At 49.5% G+C, this 24824-nt stretch overlaps 1 protein-coding gene across 1 annotated transcript in view; it reads right to left on the bottom strand.

Moving 5' to 3' along the window:
- The window catches only part of LOC146808456 (transient receptor potential cation channel subfamily M member 2-like), a 694250-nt gene extending 691449 nt beyond the window's left edge, over window positions 1–2801 (bottom strand). Inside the window, exon 1 of the mRNA XM_085623563.1 lies at window positions 2302–2801. The gene's annotated coding sequence lies outside the window, so the exon portion shown is untranslated. The remainder of the gene's footprint in view (window positions 1–2301) is intronic.
- Window positions 2802–24824: the final 22023 nt, after the last annotated feature.

Raw genomic sequence — 24824 nt, 5'->3', positions numbered from 1 at the left:
TAGTGAGCATCGGGCAGTGCTGCAGTGGAAAAACCTCACCTGACCTCAGTGATCATGGGACACTGCAGTGAGCATTGTGCATGTGCAGTGCTGCAGTGTAAACCCCAGGCATGACATCAGTGATCATGAGACAGTGTAGTGAGCATCGTGCAGTGCTGCAGGGGAAACCCTAGACATGACATCAGTGATCATGAGACAGTACAGTGAGCATGGGGCATGGGCAGTGTTGCAGTGGAAACCCTAGACATGACATCAGTGATCATGAGACAGTGCAGTGAGCACTCTGCATCGGCATAACTGCGGTGAAAACACCTCGCCTGACTTCAGTGATCATGGGACGCTGCAGTGAGCATCGGGCACGGGCAGTGCTGCAGGGCAAACACCCCCCCTGACCTCAGTGATCATGGGACACTGCAGTGAGCATCATGCACGGACAGTGCTGCAGTGGAAACCCCAGGCATGAGATCAGTAATCATTAGACACTGCAGTGAGCATCCGCCACGGGCAGTGCTGCAGTGGAAATCACAAGCATGGCCTCAGTGATCATGGAACACTGCAGTGAGCATCCGGCACGGGCAGTGCTGCAGTGGAAATCCCAAGCATGACATCAGTGATCATTGGACACTGTAGTGAGCATCGGGCAGTGCTGCAGTGGAAAAACCCCACCTGACCTCAGTGATCATGGGACACTGCAGTGAGCATTGTGCATGTGCAGTGCAGCAGTGTAAACCCCAGGCATGACATCAGTGATCATGAGACAGTGTAGTGAGCATCGTGCAGTGCTGCAGTGGAAACCCTAGACATGACATCAGTGATCATGAGACAGTGCAGTGAGCATGGGGCATGGGCAGTGCTGCAGTGGAAACCCTAGACATGACATCAGTGATCATAAGACAGTGCAGTGAACACTCTGCTTCGGCATAACTGCGGTGGAAACACCCCGCCTGACCTCAGTGATCATGGGACACTGCAGTGAGCATCGTGCATGGGCAGTGCAGCAGTGGAAACCGTAGACATGACATCAGTGATCATGAAACTGTGCAGTGAGCACTCTGCATCGGCATAACTGCGGAGGAAACACCAGGACTGACATCAGTGATCATGAGACAGTGCAGTGAGCATCGGGCAGTGCTGCAGTGGAAACTTTAGACATGACATCAGTGATCATGAGACAGTGCAGTGGGCATCGGGCACGGGCAGTGCTGCAGTGGAAACCCTAGACATGACATCAGTGATCATGAGACAGTGAAGTGAGCATCGGGCAGTGCTGCAGTGGAAACCCTAGACATGACATCAGTGATCATGGGACACTGCAGTGAGCATCATGCACGGATAGTGCTGCAGTTGAAACCCCAGGCATGAGATCAGTGATCATGAGACACTGCAGTGAGCATCCGGCACGGACAGTGCTGCAGTGAAAATCCCATGCATGACCTCAGTGATCATGGGACACTGCAGTGAGCATCGTTAACGGACTATGGTGCTGCAGTGAAAACCCCAGGCATGAGATCAGTGATCATGGGACACTGCAGTGAGCACTCTGCTTCGGCATAACTGCGGTGGAAACACCCCGCCTGACTTCAGTGATCATGGGACACCGCAGTGAGCATCGGGCACGGGCAGTGCTGCAGGGCAAACACCCCGCCTGACCTCAGTGATTATGGGACACTGCAGTGAGCATTGTGCATGGGCAGTGCAGCAGTGGAAACCCTAGAAGTGACATCAGTGATCATGGGACACTGCAGTGAGCATCGGGCGCGGGCAGTGCTGCATTGGAAACACCTCGCCTGACCTCAGTGATCATGGGACACTGCAGTGAGCATTGTGCATGTGCAGTGGAAACCCCAGGCCTGACATCAGTGATCATGGGACTGTGCAGTGAGCATCGGGCAGTGCAGCATTGTAAACCCTAGACATGACATCAGTGATCATGAGACAGTGCAGTGAGCACTCTGCTTCGGCATAACTGAGGTGGAAACACCCCGCCTGACTGCAGTGATCATGGGACACTGCAGTGAGAATCGGGCACGGGCAGTGCTGCAGGGCAAACACCCCGCCTGACCTCAGTGATCATGGGACACTGCAGTGAGCATTGTGCATGTGCAGTGGAAACCCCAGGCATGACATCAGTGATCATGGGACTGTGCAGTGAGCACGGTGCACTGGCAGTGCTGCAGTGGGAACACCCCGCCTGACATCCGCGATCACCAGACTCTGAAGTGATATCACAAATGTGCAACGCGGAGTAATTCACCATCGATGACGAAGAAGGTGAGTTATCAGGAAACAGAGCGCACCCACCTCAGAGCTGTGAAGGGCTGCTGGCGGCTGACATCCTCCCGGCATCAGAGGGGCGTGCGGGTGTCTGCCCTGCACAGACGCCGGATCTTCTCCTAGCACAGGCAGTGTACCAGTCCTGCACAGACACCGGGTCCATTCCCAGCACAGACACGTGCAGTGCGTCTCCCCAGCACAGACACTAGGTCCTCTCCCAGCATAGGCACGTGCGGCATATCAATCTCTCACAGGTATGGGGTCTTCACCTAGCTAGCACAGACACGTGCAGTGCGTCATTGCTGCACAGACACCGGGCCCGCTCCCATCACAGGCACGTGCACTGGGTCCCTTCTAAGCACAGGCACGTGCAGTGAGTCTCCCCAGCACACACACCGGGTCCTCTCCCAGCACGGACACCGGGTCCCTTCCCAGCACAGCAGGCTAGCCTGAGCAGCGGCCAGCGCGATGCTTAAAGTCCGGATCACTCCTCGCCGCAGAGACGGGGCACCGTCAGCAGTTCAGCAGTTTGTGCTTCTGACTGGCCTGGTTAGATACTCACTCCCAGGGAAGAGCCCCTCCCGCGCCACTGCAGCCCCGCCCTGTCAGGGTACACCACGCAGAGACCCGAGAGAACACCTGTTTAATACTCTGAGTTGCAAGTAGTAAAGTGAAGCACGAGTGACAAGGACACAGAGAATGAGAGGGGCATGGGCGACCTAATGCAATAAACTACATGGATGTGCACCTCCCTGGGCGGGCTCTGGTTAAACTCTCCCCGTCCATTGGTCTATTGCTGTGTCATTCACGGTCTGCTCTTCCCCACCGCAGCATTGACCACTGGCTAATGGGTCCGCCCACTCCAGCCATTTGCTCTCTTGCACTGAGTGAGGTATTTTCCTGATCACATGTGTACATCTCTTCAACAAGCTTTTGCAATGCAATAGGTCTCGCCTTTGGGATCTCATAAGTGTTTAGCCACGCAGCACATTATCCTGAGTGCTGTGCCGCCTGGGACCGAAGAGCTATACAATTACTACACACTGGTTCCTGTAGTCTGATCAGGAATACATGTTTGCATCAGGAAACATTTATGGATACATTTCAAGGCTTTTTAACGCACAGACAGAAAGTCAAGTGCCTTGATGCACGCAAACAGCACTATAGTATTGTGTGCGACAGCAAAGTACTAGGAAGTAACATATCAAATCATGTACCTTCCCTCATCTGCGTCACTTTGGGTTGTTGTTGCAACAGAAAGGCAGTAAAAGTGCTGCCCAAGCCCGAACACGGGGCACACCGAGGAGGTATTATATTGCCGGCTTATGGGGCAAGATGCAGTTTTATTAGATCTGCCGATCATGGGTAAATTGGAAACACACCCAAAATTCAGCTTTGAAGATGATGCTCTGTGTTTGATAGGAGAATTTGAAAAGCAGTAAACGGTTTTCTCCTACCCCAAAAAAACAGTGAAAACAAGCGAAGTTTTACCGCTTTGCGAAGTCACAGTTCTATGGCAGTAGCCGAGGGTCAGAAAAATTGTAACAGACTAAAATCAGTTGTGAAAAGGGCCCTATGTGTATTGAGTATTTTAAGAGGCAATAAAAAATCTGTGTGAAATGATGTTAGCTGAACAACGCTAAATACATTTTTTTAAAAAAAACCTGATGTGTTTCCCTACTGAAAGGAGGCAGATGATAACGTTAACTGTCAATGTGCATTATGGCCAGGTATATTTATTTTGAGCATATCGGAAAACACTATGGGGCAGATTTATGTTAGACTTGCGCCACTTTTACGCCGCCGTTGCGTCACTTTTGTGACACAGCAGCGGCATAAACCATGCGCCATGTTGCGCCTTATTTACAACGTGACGCATCTAGGGAGATGCGTCACGTTGTAAAGCCCTGCGCCACATTAAACCTGCGTCAGGTTTAATGTATGCAGGGTGGGCGTTCCATCGGAAAAAGCCTCGGAAAAGTGACGCAGTGAAATCTACAAGATTTCACTCAGTCACTTTTCCGACGCTGCTGCGTCATAACCTTGCGCCTGCTTGAAGCAGGCGTAAGGCATGACGCAGCATGTTAGGTATGGGCAGCCCCTAAACATTGCTGGAGTTGCGTCGTTCTTGCGACACGACTCCAGCAATGCGCCACCCTTACGCCATCAGATGCCTCACGCATCTGTTTATCCTTGCGCCACGATGCGCTGCATTGTAAATGCGGCGCATCTGTGGTGGCGCAAAGGTAAACTTGCTTGACGCATCTTTCCTGGCGCATCCCTGCTGATATGCAGGGATGCGCCAGGAAACATAAATCTGCCCCTATGTATTTATCCACCCCAAAAACACATCAAAAAACAAATGAAGTATTTGCCCCAGGCCACCGGTGTATGGCATTTGGCGTTCATGTGCGTGTTTCAGTTGTTCAGAAGGTGCTCTATGTTATTTAAGAGGGAGCATACGTGAGTGTAAAATGCTGTTAGGGGAACAAAGCAAAAACAAACAAAAAATGCAGCCCCCTAAGGAAATCCTGCGTGTACTGAAAGGAGGCCGATGTTAAAGTTATTATATATTCATAACGTCCCTGCACATTATAGCCATTTATCTTTATTTATGGAGCAAAGTTATTATGTGACTGTGAGAAGTTGGCCTGATGTATGATGTCACTAGTTCTAGTGTACACCTTATATCAGTCCAAACAACCCTTATGGTGATTGGTTGTAAAGTCAACCTTATAGACCAGCTATCCTAGTGGTAGCATGGACAAGAGCAGTCTTAGGCTAAACTCTGAATGGCATGTGAAGCCAGCTGTGATACCATATATAATCCCTTGAATACCAAATGAAAGGACACCACAACAGATATATATATATAAAATAAAGTGTATTTATTCTAGTCAAACCCTCAGCACTCTTTATGAGATTAGAGGTAAGTACAACACAGTCTTATTTATGCATACATTAAGTCACACAGGTTAAGTAATACAGTTAGGCCCTAGGGGCCACGCAAACCATATACTAAGTAAGTGGTATAAGGACCACTGTCACGAACATAAGATAGGCCTAGGCCTAGGGAATCGCTGGGACTACACTATACTACCAAAGGTTAGGAAGTGGGAGGCCCACGGGATTCGTGTGCAGAGTGGAAACACTCACGCGTAATGCGTAAAAGTCACTAGCAATAGTACAGTTTAGAAATAGATAGATTTAGGACACTTCCGGAGTAGCTAGGAAGTCGAGACTGGAAAACTAGACACTAGGATAGTCACTATCCTGATGAGCACCGGAGTACCCAAGTTACCTAGCCCACAGGCTGCGGGTGCATAGGGGTGAAGTTGCGTCGGGTTTCGTCGTCGACTCCTATGGATGCCTGAAGAAAGATGCTGACAGGCAGTCAGTGAAGAGTGTCCGGTGGATCCCAAGGCTGGGATCAAGAAGAGAGGAGACCTGCAAGCAGAAGGGACAGAGTCAAGGTCACTAGCCAGTGACCACGTGGAACCAGGAAGGAACCAGGCGATGTCGTGAAGATTGCAGGTGAAGGTGAAGCTTGTCGCTGCAGCCACGAGGACCAGGAAGCGTCGAGGACGACCAGGACCAGGAGGCGAGCTGTCCCACGAAGGCTCTTGCTGTCGGCGGCGTCGAAGTTGGACTAGGACTCACCAAGCCTTGGCAAGCGGAACCCACGCAGAACGGAGGACTTGCTTCTGGTGCAGACCAGGAAGGTCTGGGATGCTTCTCTTTTTCAAAGGAGCAGGAGCCAGTCTGGAGGAGCCAAACCAGCGATGAAGATTTCAGGGTGCGTCGTCACAAAGGCCACTAGCCAGCGGGCAAGCAACCGGACAGACGCGGCAAGCAGGAAAATGCTGAAGGGCCCCACGCAGAACTCGTGGAGTGTGGGGGGCTGATCTTCGGTGCAGATGGTGCTTGGGGTTGGGGCTTCTCAATCCCCGGTGCACAACTTCGAGGGTGCCTCAGAAGCTGCGCTTGAAGATACTAGCCACTTTTCCCAGGTAGCCGGTCCCACGTCTCTCGTCGCCTCCACGGATCTCAGCTCTGCTGTGGATGCGGATCAGGGTCGGAGAAGTCTGGAAGTCAAGGCTCTGGTCGGGCTCTGCAGTCGGTTCCTCGTAGAACGTGGGCAAAGCAAAGGGTAGTCTCTTGATGGTGCCTGTTTGCACAGGGTAGCCACTCCTTGGCCACAAGGGAGATTCTTCAGTCTTCTTCTTTCATCGAATGTCGAAGGTCCAGAGTTTCTGTTCAAGTTTGCAGGTTCAGGATAATCTAAAGTCTTGAGGCCCAACTCCCACTCTTATACTAATCTGGGGGGGCTGGGATACCTGCTAGGTCACGCCTTATGGGTGGGACCTGGGAGGGGGTGGTTACACCCACTTCCCTTTGTCCAGTTTCGCGCCAGAGCTGGGGCTGGAGTGCCCCAGCGCCGGTTTGAACTGGACTATGCAAGGAACACCTTGTGTGCCCCAGGCATGTCTCATTCCTTTCAGCCCACCCTGCCCCAATACACTAAAGGCTGTCTGGGGAGGTGCTAGCACCTCCCCAAGCAGGAAACCTATTGTCCAGGCCTCCCTGGCTGGGATCACTCCCAGCAGCAGGAGGTCAGACTTGTGTCGTGGCAGCAGCATCCATTTTGTGATGCTGAGGCTTTGGTTAGAGTTAAACAGCAAAGTAGGATTTTAACATGTCTCTCCCTCTAGAAGGGAGGAATAATATCCTCATCACCAGAAATGGTATGGGGGTATTATTCCAAAGTGTTAGACACCTTACACGACATGTTTTGATAAAGCCAAACCATAGTTACCATAACCGTTTAAGATTATAAGGCACTTTAAGAGTATATGGTAGGCTATATCATAGAACAGCTATAAGGACATGGTTCCGAAAGCTGCAGACAGGCTCAGCTCATGCTAGAGCACCATCTCACATGTTACCAAGCACTCTGCCTCCAGGATTGTTAAGGCCTGCCATAGGAGTGACTGATAGGTACACATGTGTCTATATAGAAGGGTAGATATAGGCATACTATATCTAAGCAAGGGGTGATTACACGACCTTGCCCCAGCTGAGTGATCAGCCAGTTGTGTCTGATTGGAAGGCCAGACCAGGGGTGGCATAATACATGCTGCAGCCCCTGGGAGGCCTAGGGTGCACCTATGCCCTGGGTACCTAGGGTACACTGTACAGGGTCCAATAAGGTGATCCTTACCAATTGGTTATGTACCTAGGGTACATGGAGTCCATTTTAAAGAGAGAGCAGACAGCCTGAGACCCTGAATGGCAGGATCTCAGGCCAACTAAGTCGAAAAACCAGCTAGACACTAGGCAAAAAGTTGGGGGTAACCATAGTCAGATATCCACCTTCCTACAGTGACCAGTTGAGAATTTTTGTTGTCTACATACTATTTATAAAAGTAGAGGAGTTGCTTAATGCAGGAAGCTGGGTAAGTGGGTTGCTGTTGCAGTAATGCCCTCCACACTTTTTGCCTGACCCATGATGCACTTTGACTTGATGTGCCCTGGGTCACTACCAACCAGTTTCCCAAGGACTGTGTTATTTCCCAAAGCTGTACCTTTGTACAATTGGCAACTCTCTGGCCATAGGTAAGCCCCTTGTAAAAGGTACCACGGGTACCAAGGGCACTGTGTCCAGAGGAGGCTTCTAAGGGTTGCAGCACCTATTGTGCCACCCTTAGCGGCCCTGCACCTTAACACCCACACACTGCCACTGCAGGCTGTGTGTTTTGGTGCAGAGAAAAATGAAGAGTCAGCATGGCACACATCCCTGTGTGCCATGCCTGCAATCCACTGCCTGGGGCCTAGGTAAGTCTCCCCTCTAGCAGGGTGCACTAGACTACAAGTGAGGATACAGTTGTATGAGCACTGTACCCGTACAGTGCCTAGGTCCATTCTTAGACATTGTAAGTGTATTAAAGCCATAAAGAGTATATGGTCTGGAAGTTGGTCAATACGAACTCCATAGCTCCATAATGGCTTTACTGAAACTGTGGAAGTTTAGTAGCAAACATATCGGCACATTAAACCCACACTGATGCAAATGTGGGATTTAATGTAAAATGCACTCAGAGGGCATCTTAGAGATGCCTCCTGAAAAACAACCAGCCCTGGTGTGGTTCCTGAATGGCTGCCCGCCATTTACCACCACCAGACAGGTTTCTGGACCCCTGGGTAGAGGGCCTCTGCTCTCTGGGTCCAGTAACAAAGCCCATCCTGGGCAGAGGTGTCATGCCTCCTCCCCTAGGATGGGTTGGGTCCATGAAGGGGAAGCTTCAAAGGCCTGCCGCTTTTATTAGCTGACCCTGCCTATTGCTGTCTCCAGCAATTGGCTACAACCGGTTCTGAACCCCACTTTGGGCAGAAGAATCAGCGGGAAACCTAATTAGGAAGAGAGGTGTGCCCACCTTTGCGAACCCCACCCGCAGGTAGGGGAGGCGAGCTGAAGTACACATCTCGGTTCCCTCCATCTTAAAGATGAGGGAACACAGCCAATGAGAGAGAGGCTCATGACCCCCTCTGAGTGGAGGGTGGCCTAATAGGGGGTTTACTCACCCTAAGGAAGTGACCTATTGGTCCCAACTTGCACACCTCTGTAACAGCCCTAAATTTTGTATTTAGGGGCGACCCTCTACCTTGCCTCATCAGATACAAGGAAGAAAGATGAAGGACCGAAGAGCTATGCTGACCCAGGAAGAAGAGGACACCAACTGCTTTGGCCCCAGCCCTACCAGCCTGTCCCAACTCTGACCTGCTCACAGCAAAACCCCAGTGTGTCCAGCAGCCACTAGCCATCCAGAACCCAGAGGATCCGCCCAGCCTTTAAAAGACTCTTTCTCCATTGAGAACTGGATTTGCTCAACCAAAGACTCCAACACAGAACCCGGACCCAGGTGCTCCCCGGTTCTGCACCACTCTGCACTTGATGCCCGGGGCCCGAGTTCGAGTAGACCAACACCACAAGGAGGCCTCCCCAGCGATACTCAATGGAAAGTATAATTCCCAGGCAGTATTTAAGACTATCAGTTCAAACTGATAAAGTACAGAAATGAGTAAAGCAAACAAATAATAAAATTCACAAATTTAATACGGAAAACATATAAAATCACATATGATAAAATACACGGTTTGATATAAACATTATATAAAATTAAATGAATTTTCCAATGATATAAATCAACATAATATAATGCAAATAGTGGCAAAGTGGAATTTCTTCACGACGCGCGTTTCGGCACAGGGTGCCTTCGTCAGGAGTAGCCACAACAAATTTGTGTTTTATTAGCAAGTAGTTGTTCACTGATTTATATGAATTGAGAAAGCCATGGAGGAACTTGTTCTATTGTATAGTTCCTCGTTTTATAGCATGGATCTACTATTGATTAGACCAACTTGGTTATCTGATATAGGTTTGAGAGGACGAGACTTCTCCCTTTTGGGATATTTTTATATAAAATGATAAAATCTTCAGAGTTAGATACGTTGTATGCCAGAAGATACTTAAAATCAGCTTAGCAGAAAAGGTATTTAGTGATGAACTTTGCGAGTCTGACATGGGATCTGGTGATCCCTTACTTACCTCAAGCTTCAGACCGACGCCGCCAGCCTCAACCCCTAGGGGTCCCCCGACCGCGACTGGCGCTGGTATGAAGATCGATGCCTGAAGACACCTCTGCACCCAACGTCCCATGGCCCTAGAACCCAACTTACCTCTCCTGCCAGTGGTCACCCTCAGAAAACCTCCTTGACCAAACCTGAGGCATTTCCTCCGAACTGGAGATCTCCTTTGAAAACCACAGGGCCCGACGTCTTCTTGGCACTCTGCATCTGGCTGCCTGGTTGCCGCTAGTGGTGCAGCTCCTGTGCTCATTGTTAGTCCCTGCAGTGCTGCTCTTAATCCTAGGAGCTTTGCTGAGGCCAATCTAATGTCTTGCTTGTAAGCAGCCCCATTGGCTAACATTGGGCCCCTGCACTCTGCACCCAGCTGCCCCAATGCTGCTGGTGGTGCAATTTGAGTGCCTAACTGAACCTTGGGGAACCTTGTTCTAACCCCCAAAAACTATTCTTGCAGGTCTTTTACTTACCTGCAAACCGATAACCTTCTTTTCTCCCATAGGAACTAATGTTATGATTTTTGTTCCAAATATTTTCTAAGTGTTAAACTGACTTTATGTACGAAAACCAAAGTAACTTTCCTTGTACTAAAAACTGACATACTTACCTGTCTTTTGTAAGATTCACGGTGTGATATCTAGGTATATCACCCGCGTAGTAAAAGTAACTAAAACATAATCCAAAAGTACTCCAAAGTAATTTCTATGTATTCTAAACCTTTAAAAGCAAATTCATACTTGTAACAATTTCAATTTCAACCAGAATTGCATTTTCTTGTAAAGTTTTGCATTTTAAAGTATATCCTACTTACCTGTGCCAAGTCCTGCTTGGTTCTAGGAATACCTTTTTATACTTACATCATTGGTCTGGATCCTGCCTCTGAGTGTGTGCCATCAGCCTTGATTGAGTGAATATTCTAAATGCTTAACACACCCTCCTGATAAGCCTAACTGCGCGACCTCCTGTGCCTCACAGAACGGACGCTCCCCGCCACTGCTCTGCCACTTACCTGCCTCCGCTGCCTGACGCCTGATCTCCGCATCTTTTTCCCGCCACTTACCTGACGCCGCTGCCTGCCTCCGGATACCGCCTCCCGCCTTCCAGGTAACGCCTGCTGCCTCCTGGCCGCTCCTCACGCCGCTGCCTTCACTCCTCCTACCTGCTGACCTCCGCTGGGCACCGGGTGACTTCCTGCCTGCTCTGCCGCTTCCCGCCGTTTTTCCCGCCGCCGCTGCCCCAGGCGCCTCCTCCCACTCACGCCTCCACCTCCGGCCCGCCCCCCCTCCCTGCCCATTGGCCACCCCGCTCCCGCCTCCCGCTGACCTTCCCTCCCGGCTCCTTATTTAAGGGGGACCCCGCGGACTGTCCAGTGCGACCTCCTGTGCCTCACAGAACGGACGCTCCCCGCCACTGCTCTGCTACTTACCTGCCTCCACTGCCTGACGCCTGATCTCCGCATCTTTTTCCCGCCACTTACCTGACGCCGCTGCCTGCCTCCGGATACCGCCTCCCGCCTTCCAGGTAACGCCTGCTGCCTCCTGGCCGCTCCTCACGCCGCTGCCTTCACTCCTCCTACCTGCTGACCTCCGCTGGGCACCGGGTGACTTCCTGCCTGCTCCGCCGCTTCCCGCCGTTTTTCCCGCCGCCGCTGCCCCAGGCGCCTCCTCCCACTCCCGCCTCCACCTCCGGCCCGCCCCCCCTCCCTGCCCATTGGCCACCCCGCTCCCGCCTCCCGCTGACCCTCCCTCCCGGCTCCTTATTTAAGGGGGACCCCGCGGACTGTCCAGTGCGACCTCCTGTGCCTCACAGAACGGACGCTCCCCGCCACTGCTCTGCCACTTACCTGCCTCCGCTGCCTGACGCCTGATCTCCGCATCTTTTTCCCGCCACTTACCTGACGCCGCTGCCTGCCTCCGGATACCGCCTCCCGCCTTCCAGGTAACGCCTGCTGCCTCCTGGCCGCTCCTCACGCCGCTGCCTTCACTCCTCCTACCTGCTGACCTCCGCTGGGCACCGGGTGACTTCCTGCCTGCTCCGCCGCTTCCCGCCGTTTTTCCCGCCGCCGCTGCCCCAGGCGCCTCCTCCCACTCCCGCCTCCACCTCCGGCCCGCCCCCCCTCCCTGCCCATTGGCCACCCCGCTCCCGCCTCCCGCTGACCCTCCCTCCCGGCTCCTTATTTATGTCACCCCCTCCGCGACCGCGCAGCGGACGCGCGCAGTGGGAGCGCCGACTGAGCGCCGAAGGTGCGCCAAAGGTAAGCCCGTCTGCGCCCGTCCGCGCCTGGACCGCGCCCAGCGCCAGACCCCCTGGCCCCCGCGCCCGCCAGCCCCCCGCAGGACCTACGACTTCGCTACGCTCATCGCACTCAAAACCGCCCGAGCCCCCGGATGCTACCAAGCGTCCCCGCGACGCACCCATGGACCCTTCATCTGCCGATCCTGCAACTTCTCCTGCCTCCGAACAAGCACCACGCCCACCAAGACGGACAACAGCAACCACCTCAAGTGCATCCTGATCAACACCCGCTCCATCCACAGACACGCCGTGGAACTCTGGAACCTCCTCGACACCGCATCTCCAGACGTCGCCTTCCTCACGGAAACCTGGATGAACGACTCCTCAGCCCCCGACACCGCCATAGCCATCCCGGACGGCTACAAGATCATCAGGAAGGATCGCAACAACCAGACCGGAGGGGGCATCGCCATCGCTCACAAAAGCACCATTCGCATCTCGACTGACTCCACCGACGCATTCAACACCGCCGAATACCTGCACTTCCAGATCCACACCGACCCCAAGACTACCCTCAGAGGCACCCTCATCTACAGACCCCCGGGACCTCGCGCACAGTTCTGCGAAGACATCACGGACTTCATCAGCCCTCACGCCCTCCCCTCCACCGACTACATCCTCCTCGGAGACCTCAACTTCCACCTGGAGAACCACAACGACCGCAACACGACCACCCTGCTGGACAACCTCGCCAACCTCGGACTCCAGCAACTGGTCAACACCCCCACCCACTACGCCGGCCACACGCTCGACCCCCTCTTCTCATCCAGCAAGCACATCACCTTCAGCCACTGCACCGGACTCCACTGGACTGACCACAGCTGCGTCCACTTCAGCTTCAAGAAGAACAAGGTCCAGCACCACCCGAAGCAGGTTCCCCACAGAAACTGGAGCAAGATCACCGTCGACCAGCTCACCACCTCCCTCAGCCAGAACCCACCTGTCAGGACAACGGACCCTAACACAGCAGCCCTCGACCTCACGCAATGGCTGACCTCCTGTGCCAACGACCTCGCCCCACTAAAGAACCCACTCACCAGGCCCAGAAGCAAGAAGGCCCCCTGGTTCACCGACGAACTCAAGGACTCCAAGAAGGCCTGCCGCACCCTCGAGAAGGCCTGTCTCCTCGACAAGACCACCGACAACATGACCGCCCTCAAACTCGCCACCCGCATACATCACCAGCTCATCCGCACCACCAAGAAGAAATCTTTGAAGGAACGACTGGACAAGAACGCCCATGACAGCAAGGAGCTCTTCAACATCGTCAAGGAGTTCTCCAACCCCAGCACCGGCAACAACGACATCACTCCCTCGCAGGACCTCTGCGACTCCCTCGCCTCGTACTTCCACCGCAAGATCGCCGACATCCACAACAGTTTCGGCGCTCCACACCCGCACCCATCGACCGAACCTACGCACCCCGCCGCTATCCTCCAGACATGGACCAAAGTGACCCTCGAAGACACGACACGCATGATGAACACCATCCACTCCGGATCTCCGACCGACCCATGCCCCCACCATGTCTTCAACAAGGCCGCCTCTACCATCGCACCCCACCTCCGAGACATCATCAACGCCTCCTTCGACACAGCCACCTTCCCGGAGAGCTGGAAGCACGCCGAACTCAGCGCACTACTGAAGAAACCAACTGCGGACCCGACCGACCTCAAGAACTTCCGCCCTATCTCGCTTCTTCCATTCCCTGCCAAAGTCATCGAGAAGGTCGTCAACAAGCAGCTGGCCGCCTTCCTCGAGACGAACGGATCCCTCGACCCATCGCAATCCGGATTCAGAGCCAACCACAGCACCGAGACCGCCCTCATCGCAGCCACCGACGACATCCGAGCCCTGCTCGACAAAGGTGAAACAGCGGCACTCATCCTCCTTGACCTCTTCGCAGCATTTGACACTGTCTGCCACCGCACCCTAGTCCAACGCCTCAACGACACCGGCATCCAGGGGATTGCTCTGGAATGGATCATCTCATACCTCTCCGGCAGAACACAGAGAGTACGCCTCCCTCCGTTCCGCTCTGAGGCCACCGAAGTCATCTGCGGCGTCCCGCAAGGATCATCGCTCAGCCCCACTCTCTTCAACATCTACATGAAACCCCTCGCTGCCATCGCACGCCAACACAACCTCAACATCATTTCCTACGCCGATGACACCCAGCTGATTCTCTCCCTCACCAGAGACCCCGACACCGCCAAAACCGACCTACACGAAGGGATGAAAGATGTCGCCGAATGGATGAACATCAGCCGCCTGAAGTTGAGCACGGACAAGACAGAAGTCCTCATCCTGGGACCGTCGCCCTCCGCATGGGACGACTCCTGGTGGCCCCCGGCCCTGGGCACCGCACCCAAGCCAACGGACCACGCACACAACTTGGGCGTCATCCTGGACTCCTCCCTATCGATGACCAGACAAGTCAACGCCGTCTCCTCATCTTGCTTCCACAACCTCCGCATGCTCCGCAAGATCTTCAGATGGATCCCGACCGAGACCAGGAAGACTGTCACCCAGGCCCTCGTCACCAGCAGACTAGACTACGGAAACACCCTCTACGCCGGTACAACAGCCAAGCTTCAGAAAAGACTTCAGCCTATCCAGAACGCCTCAGCCCGTCTCATCGTGGACGCCCCCCGACGCAGCCACATCTCGAGCCACCTGAGAGACCTGCGCTGGCTCCCTGTCAACAAGAGGATCATGTTCAGACTCCTCACCCACGCACACAAATCCCTCCACGACCTGGGCCCAAGGTACCTCAACGACCGCCTGACCTTCTACACGCCAGCCCGACAGCTACGATCCGCGAACCTCGCCCTCGCCGTCGTCCCTCGCATCCAGAGAGCCACCGCCGGAGGAAGATCCTTCTCCTATTTGGCGGCTAAGATATGGAACTCCCTGCCCGTCCACCTGCGGCTGACCCAGGACCACCTCGCCTTCAGGAAACAGCTCAAGACCTGGCTGTTCGAGCAGTAGCAGACCCCCTCCCCCAAGCGCCTTGAGACCCTTCCGGGTGAGTAGTGCGCGATACAAATTCCTTGATTGACCACACTACCACAAAGAGAGCTGTTAGCGATTATCTAATTTAACCTCTGCTATACCTTTGGGGATCCACTGGACTCTGTGCACACTATACGTTACTTTGGTATAGTATATACAGAGCCAGCTTCCTACACTTACTAAACGAAAAACAATTGTTTGGGATCCCAAAAAGATTGTGTTTAATACATTGGTGAATATTTTGACTCTGTACTTTATGCTTTCAAAGTTATTTGCTTGAAAAAATATATATACCTGTATGGTAAATTACATTCTAGTGCCAAAGCAGCCTTTATCACCTCTGCCTTGTCACAGCAGGCCTCTCTCCATCCTGTAGCACCCAGGGCCGGACTGACTACCGGGCGTTTTGGAATGCTGCTGAGCTGGGGGCTGATTTCGTTGATGGGGACCTGCGTGTACTGAACGAAATTCGTTTTGCTTTAATTATTTTGAAGTACACGCAGGTCTCCATGAACGAAATCAGCCCCCACCGCAGTGAAATCAGCCCCCTGCTCGGCAGAATTCCAAGACGCCCGGTAGTCAGTCCGGCCCTGGTAGCACCCACTCCATAGTAAAGTGTTCCCAAAAGAGCCAAAAGTCTTGGGGGCATCAACAGCTTCACAGCACTTTCCTCATCCACCCCCGCATGCTGGGACAGACTGATGTTTGTGGGAGACATGCATGCTGGGACAGACTGAGGTTTGTGGGAGATATGCATGCTGGGACAGACTGATGTTTGTGGCATGCTGGGACAGACTGAGGTTTGTGGGAGACATGCATGCTGGGACAGACTGAGGTTTGTGGGAGACATGCATGCTGGGACAGACTGATGTTTGTGGCATGCTGGGACAGACTGAGGTTTGTGGGAGACATGCATGCCGGGACAGACTGAGGTTTGTGGGAGACATGCATGCTGGGACAGACTGATGTTTGTGGCATGCTGGGACAGACTGAGGTTTGTGGGAGACATGCATGCTGGGACAGACTGATGTTTGTGGCATGCTGGGACAGACTGAGGTTTGTGGGAGACATGCATGCTGGGACAGACTGAGGTTTGTGGGAGACATGCATGCTGGGACAGACTGATGTTTGTGGCATGCTGGGACAGACTGAGGTTTGTGGGAGCATGCATGCTGGGACAGACTGATGTTTGTGGCATGCTGGGACAGACTGAGGTTTGTGGGAGACATGCATGCTGGGACAGACTGAGGTTTGTGGGAGACATGCATGCTGGGACAGACTGATGTTTGTGGCATGCTGGGACAGACTGAGGTTTGTGGGAGACATGCATGCTGGGACAGACTGAGGTTTGTGGGAGACATGCATGCTGGGACAGACTGATGTTTGTGGCATGCTGGGACAGACTGAGGTTTGTGGGAGACATGCATGCTGGGACAGACTCAGGTTTGTGGGAGACATGCATGCTGGGACAGACTGATGTTTGTGGCATGCTGGGACAGACAGGTTTGTGGGAGACATGCATGCTGGGACAGACTGAGGTTTGTGGGAGACATGCATGCTGGGACAGACTGATGTTTGTGGCATGCTGGGACTGACTGAGGTTTGTGGGAGACATGCATGCTGGGACAGACTGATGTTTGTGGCATGCTGGGACTGACTGAGGTTTGTGGGAGACATGCATGCTGGGACAGACTGATGTTTGTGGCATGCTGGGACAGACTGAGGTTTGTGGGAGACATGCATGCTGGGACAGACTGAGGTTTGTGGGAGACATGCATGCTGGGACAGACATGTTTGTGGGAGACATGCATGCTGGGACAGACTTAGGTTTGTGGGAGACATGCATGCTGGGACAGACTGATGTTTGTGGGAGACATGCAGCGCCTCGTAAGTGCCGTCAAACAGGGTCAAACGTCAACAACTGTGTGAGGGATGAGAATGGTGCTGGAGATGGGCTTGATAGGTGTTAGTTCATTGCTATGGGAAGCGGTACGTTTGAAGGGGCAGTAAAGTAAAGAAGACATTTCACTCCAGGTGATAGGCCGGACCGGCTGGTGTTGAGTGCGGCATTTGTGATGGAACATGTGCTTGTGCATAGCAGATGAGATTGGCACACTTTACGTGAATCATCTTTAACCTAAGTACATCTAGCCTCAGTCAGGCATCATTTTCTCTCCTCTCAAAAGGATTATCTTTTGTACCACATTCAGGCCTTAATAAGTTTGAGTTATTCAATGACCTTAATGCTTTCTTTCGAAAGATTCGGTTAAAATTCTTTTTCTCGAATATAGAAAATGTGGCCCCTGATATAAACCACTCTGGTTTAGCGCCTAAATCCATGTTCACTCCTAATCTAGAACAAATTGCATCAGAGGTTAGGATCTTTGAGAAAGTGGTATTTGACAAACTTACCATCGCTACCAAATATGTCCCAAAAACTTCCTTTAATTTGACGACTGAGGAATATGAGGGTTTGAATAAACTTAAAAATTCCCCTGAAATCACCATAAAAATGTGTGATAAAGGGGGTGGAATAGCAATATTGGATACAGCCCAATATATAAGTAAAATTGAGGATATGCTGATGGACAGTAGGTTCTATACTAAAATAACTCGAAATCCTACTCAAAAGATCAAACATAAAATCTACAGGTTAACCGCTAATGCTTTACAAAATGGTTTTATTTGCGAAAAAGAATTTGACTACATGAACATAGACAACCCTAGACTGGCTAGCCTATATGACACCCCCAAAGTACATAAGGATGAAATTGATCCACCTTTTCGCCCCATTGTTACCACCATCGGATCCATTACTGAGCCGGTCTCAAAATATTTGGACTCCATGCTACGTCCATTCATTCATGCTATTCCTGGATATGTCCAAGACACCCGACATATAATCAATCTGATGGAAGGTACTTCTTTTAACTCTAAGAGACAATGGCTTGTTACCTTAGATGTGGAAAGTCTGTACTCTAATATACCAGGTGAAGGAGCAATTACTGCTATAAAATGGTTCATAGAACTCTATGACATTGAGTGCAGTACTAATTTTATCATCGACTGCCTGAAAATCATTCTTGATGAAAACATCTTTGAATTTCGCGGTGAGCTTTATAAGCAAACAAAAGGAGTCAGTATGGGCGCTTCCTGCGCCCCTACAGTAGCGAACATCTACATGGCATACTTCGAACAACAATTCATTTTTAACGAGATGGCACCATTCTTTGAATCTGTTTTGCACTGGTCACGATATATAGACGACATTGTGTTTATATGGGATGATAATGAAGACAATCTGAAGGAATTCATCATGTGGCTGAATCTCTGTGATGTTAATTTAAAATTCACATCCCAAATAAGCAATATCCAAATAGAGTTCTTGGATATATTCATCAAACACGAATTTGGTCAACTATATGTCGATTTGTTCACAAAAAGCACTGCTCGCAACACTTTGTTGCACTACGAAAGCTTTCACCCCACGAAACAAAAAAACAGCATCCCTTTTGGCCAGTTCCTGCGCCTTAGGCGGAATTGCACCAAGTTGGAAGATTTTGACAAAAGATCCATAGTCATGAAAAAGAAGTTTCTTGATAGAGGTTATCCTCACAGACTCGTTAGAGAGTCATACAAAAGAGCGAGGTTTTACGATCGTCAACACCTACTACAAGGCACCAAACAAAAACAGGGAGCAGACCTAGTGTTTGTTACTCGTCATTCACTCCTGAACGAGCAAATTCGTCAGATTATCTGCTCAAATTGGCACCTTCTAAATGTGAATAGAACAAAGGTAAATTGTGTACAGAAACCTCTTTTTGCTTATCGCAAAAATAGAAATCTCAAAGATCATATTGTCAGATCTCGCTTGCCTGTACAAAAAGAGCCAATACAGAGAAGTATTGAAGGCATGCTCCCCATTGAGGGCAACTTTAAGTGCAGAACTTGTAAAGTTTGCCCTCTAGCGATTGAAACGAAACAACTTGTTTTCAATGGACAAACCATTGTGTCGAAGGGTATAAGTAACTGTAAGTCAAGAAATATCATTTATTTACTAATATGCCCCTGTAACAAAGGATATGTGGGTGAAACATCTAGGTCCCTCAATATTAGACTCACCGAACATAGGTCCGCTGTTAGGACCAAAAAAATGACCTCTCCCATGGTTTCACATTTTCTGGATAACAACCATACTGAAGATGATATACAATGGTTTATCCTGGAAAAAATCCTTGTTAAAGAAGGCATGAATTCGGATAAAATACGAAAGAAACGTGAAGTATTTTGGATTTTCAGTTTGGATACTGTCAAAAAGGGCTTGAATTTGGAAATACCTTGGGATCAGGCTATTATTTAATTCTAGTCCTAATAACCCTCCCATTCATCCTGATATGTATAACCCTCACAGGTGGGTATATTGCACCATTTTAGAAGATCTTGTCTCGCCCATCTTATTTCTGTGTCCTCATGCACGGACTACTTTATGTACGTATAGTTATATATCTTATACGTACAGGGGGGTCTACTACATTGTTCTGATGATCTTGCCCCTTCTAACTAACTTTCTAGTTTGTTTGTAGAGATCACCTTTTTCCCAGAAATCCCACATGAGCATTTTGACTCTCTGTTTCTCCCAAGATGGCACCCGCATTTGTGTGATCCATTGTATGTGGTCGAGCATCAATTCTCTAACAGTACTTTTATCAATGTGGAGGTGCTTTTTGTTGACATCGCCACGTGGAGGGACCTTTTGGTGTTGTACACCCCAGTCTTTGGTGTTTGTTATGGTCCCGTTTTTCTAGCTTATTTCTTATACCCAATTTGGAATTATTGTCCCTCCTTTAATCTATCATTGGGACATACCATGGGCAGCGCCATCTTGAATACATAAGTTTAGCTTCTCCACGCGATGGTCTGCTTTCCATGTTTATTTTTTATTGACCTGAAGTATCGTTATCTGTGTTGCATTTCATCGACATCGTTACATGTAGGGACCCTTTGGTGTTGTGCACCTTAGTCTTTGGTGTCTGTTGCGGTCCCGGTCTCTATCTTATTTCTTTAATCCAATTTGGAAGTGTTGTCTCTCTTCTAATCTACTACCCGGACATACCATGGGCAGCGCCATCTTGAACACATGAGTTTAGCCTCTCCACGCTATGGTCCGCTTTCTATGTTTATTCCTTTGACCTGAAGTATCGGTATGTGTGTTGCGGAGTATCGCCACCTGTCTCCGATTAGCGTAACCAATTTGAGTGTTTGGCGCGCTTATCGGCCGGTATATAAATGGTCTAACACCAGAGGAATAGTTGACAGCGCCGTCCACATTTGAGCTTTGGGAGCCATTCACAGCACCATTTCGAGCGAGTATTAGGTATGTTACCATGGCCCTTTCTAGGAGTAAGAACCCCTCTGCTAGAGCTATTCGTATAACCCCTACTTTGCTCATCTTTATTTTATCTCATTCTTAGATACACTTGGGCAACGCTTGCGTAATTTTCTGCATCCTTGATCCCCGAATAAGTTCATGCAGACAGACGTTTTTACAGCCAGCACTGATTAGATCTATTATCGTGTAAGAATCGAAATGAAACGAATCTTTAGTAAGTAGCCATCGATTTTTTATATCCTTGCCATTAGCTGGCTATCTACCTAGGTATCATACACATGGGTATTATTATGGCCATTACTCTCCTTCTTTTTTAGTTTTTGCTGTCTGTTGAGTTGGCGTGTACTGAGATAGCCGACTCGGGAAGAGACGTACACCCTATGAGTCGTGGAGCGTCGTGTTATATATCATCGTATTTGCATTTTACCTAAGTGAGTACAGTAGGATGTTTTTCTAGGCACTTGTATACTTGGGCTTGACCAAATTAACACAACAGTAAATATCTAGTTACCCTACTACATGTATTCTATGTTTTCTCTAATTAGTGAGAACCTCTGAAATTTATCGTTTTTGACTAGGCTACCCCTGTCTAAACCAAAGCCAAGAATTATCCAGCTTCTTACACCCTGCTACTTAGTAAGTGAATCTACCCTCTTTTCACCCCCTGAATTTATAAGTAATTTGTGACTGTTTTTGTTGGACCCGTGAGCGATATCAGTTCATGATCTTTATTTGTTTTGACCCTTGTTTCTGAACATTTACTCTTCATTATTCTTACTGTTTTTTCACTATAATCCCTTTTATCTTTTCTTCCTTCACTTGTTTATGTACTCTTTATCTTTGTAAATAACTAGCCATGTATAGATAGGACTTTTGTATCACAGTAAATGTAAATAGTTATTCAAGAATGATAAAGAGATTGTATATATGTATATAATCAACGGAATGACTTCTAGCTTAGATACGCTGTATCCCTTGTGGATCATGTAAATTTCTTTCTTTTTTCTCTCTTTTTTCATTTATTATCAGATAAGGCATCATCAACCTAAGGTGTCCATTTGAATATTGTATGTGATTTTTTATATCTGTTCTGTCCTGTTTTAGACTGTATAGTTTTAGTCTTTTTTGTGAATATTGGATATAAATTGTTTAAAAATATGGTGCATATGTATATTAACCGTTGGAATGTAACCACTCTCTTATATGTTGTTTTAATATATATATACATTTATTTCAGTGTCAGCGCAATAGACGGTTTTCCTGATGAAGGCTGTTATGCCGAAACGCGCGTAGTCCCCATCTACCGCATTGTGTTTATTATTTACATGTCCATTTAGTTTTTCTGTTTTTTGATGTCTGATATCAATATATATACATAGTGTGTGTATTTTCCTTATTTTCCTTTTTCTGAATTAACTTTATTGTATTTTGTTTGCTGACTTGTACATACTGTTATATATTTTAGTGCTATACGCTATATCAAACCTAGATTGAATAATATACAAAAAGAATATCAAATGAAGAAATAAAAGCATTTTTCTAATCAAGGTTTTTTGTCTATATGACTAGCACTTAAGTGGTTACATTTCATGATCCATTTCGGATATATACTACTTTGGATATTTACCCACTTGTTATAGTTCTTTACCTACCTGGTCTTTTTCCCTACGTATAGCAAGTTCATTAGTTGTAGGGGTCCCCTTCTTTCCAAAGAACACTTTACATGAATAACATACATATGCATTGTGCCACAGACGGTGTATTGTAGAGTTGCTCACTTGTGTGGGATTGAATGCTCTATTTATGGACTGTGTTTACATTTTGGCGTGCTCTTCGTGTGGCAAGACCCCCCCCCCCTCCCCGCCCCCCACTCTTAAAAAATCAGAGCCATGCCCCTACTTTGGACCTGGGGAACCTAGTTAAATGTACGGAGCGCTCTTCATGTGAGAAAGTCCCTAGAATAAATATAGAGAGACACACTGGTATTCAAATGGATAAGGTCGTATGGTTTGTAGAAAGAGCGTTTGGCCAGCGATGTCATCAGTTGTTTGTTGTGTTTTTAAATGTATTGAAAGGTGGTGAGTTTCAGTGGGAAAAAGGCGGAATGCTTTGGGATAAGATGTGCCAACCAAAGTCAAGATAACAAGGCAAACATCTGCAAATAATCCAACATTAAAGTCCGATTGACTTATACAGGGCTGGTAAGGGTGGGGTTTTTCGTGTATTTGTCAGACATAGCTGACAACTTGAGAACTGTGTTAAATTTGTAACGTGCTGCCCGTGTGCCAAACCATTAAAAACACCAGGGACTGCGGCTCGGATTTCACATGCGTGTAAGACTAGGGGTCGAGAGAGGCACTTTACAAACATGCAACAATAAACAAAGAACTAATGCATGCTCTGAGGAACTACACCCGGGCTCCCCTCTCTCCTCAGCCCCTTCACCGCTGGATGTAAGGCACCTGCCACAGGTACCACAGAGCCTGCTTAGTGCGCGCCACCTCCGACTTGCCCTGGGCCATTCCCCTAAGAGCTTCTCCAGGAAACGCATCCTCTCAGAAGGCCGTGCCTCTAGCAGCTGCACCAGGGCAATGCCCCGGTCCAGGCAAGAACCTGCTCGGCCATGGGCCCTGCACCATCACCGCATGGCATCATTGGCTCCAGGGCAACTAACGTCACACAGGTAAGCAGCCTTGGCAACGCCCACTCAGGCTTCAAGAATAACTTTATCTCCCCGCATTGACCAGAAATAATTGTGTCCTTGTGTATCGTATCTGGTGACCATATAAAGTGCTCCAATACTTACGGATGAAGATCGCGCTATATAAAAAACAAGCATTTTCAATGCAATCGGTCTCGCCTTTGGGACCTTATATGTATTTAGCTATGCAGCACATTAGCCTGGGTGCAGAAACCTCTACTGTTGTTTAACAGGGAGGAAAAGTAAGCACCAAACTCGGTGACACACCACGTATCGGAACACATGGAGAGGAACATTGCCTTTCAGTAGGAAATGGTATAGTCCAAAACTCTGTTTTTAATATGAAATCAGGACCTTTGGTGGTCATATCACTGAAAATACAAGATTTGAAAAAGAAAATATTGTCTCCCGGTGCTCGAGAAAGACAATTTCTATGGACTGCAATCTAAAGAATGTTAAAGTGATTCTGGTATTTTACTGACCTCTGCTGGTCGTTTTCTATCAAGTCAGTTAAATAGAGGAAGTTGAACAGAAAAAAAAGTCCCTAAGCGGAAGCAGACAAGTCCTTGGGCTGATCTTCAGAGCCCACAAAGTACATACACATATAAGTATATAATAAGTATATACTAAAGTAAATACAAGAGGTCTCGATTGCTCGACTTAAAAATACACCAACTGACAGGTCTTTTCCTGGTCCGGTGACGGGGTCATAGAGTGGTATACGCCCAGCCCTTGTGAAGACAGAGCATCCGCCCCTGATAGTTGGCAAGCACTATACAACGTGAGTGCAGCACAATAAACAATGGACGGGGGCAAGCATTATACGGCATGGCAGCAATACAAAAAACAACGGGCGTGAGGCAAACAATACACAGGCAGGAGCAATGCAATAAACAATGTGCAGGGAGGGTGGGGGGAGCAATACACAGGCAGGAGCAATGCAATAAACAATGTGCAGGGAGGGTGGGGGGAGCAATACACAGGCAGGAGCAATGCAATAAACAATGTGCAGGGAGAGTGGGGGGAGCAATACACAGGCAGGAGCAATGCAATAAACAATGTGCAGGGAGGGTGGGGGGAGCAATACACAGTGCGGGAGCAATGCAATAAACAATGTGCATGGAGGGTGGGGGAGCAATACACAGGCAGGAGCAATGCAATAAACAATGTGCAGGGAGGGTGGGGGGAGCAATACACAGGCAGGAGCAATGCAATAAACAATGTGCAGGGAGGGTGGGGGAGCAATACACAGGCAGGAGCAATGCAATAAACAATGTGCAGGGAGGGTGGGGGGAGCAATACACAGGCAGGAGCAATGCAATAAACAATGTGCAGGGAGGGTGGGGGGAGCAATACACAGGCAGGAGCAATGCAATAAACAATGTGCAGGGAGGGTGGGGGGAGCAATACACAGGCAGGAGCAATGCAATAAACAATGTGCAGGGAGGGTGGGGGGAGCAATACACAGGCAGGAGCAATGCAATAAACAATGTGCAGGGAGGGTGGGGG

This window comes from Triturus cristatus, chromosome 8 (assembly GCF_964204655.1).
Source record: "Triturus cristatus chromosome 8, aTriCri1.1, whole genome shotgun sequence".
Lineage (NCBI taxonomy): Eukaryota > Metazoa > Chordata > Amphibia > Caudata > Salamandridae > Triturus > Triturus cristatus.
The sequence above is the reverse complement of the archived record's forward strand: the minus strand, read 5'-3'. Positions and strand labels throughout refer to the sequence as shown.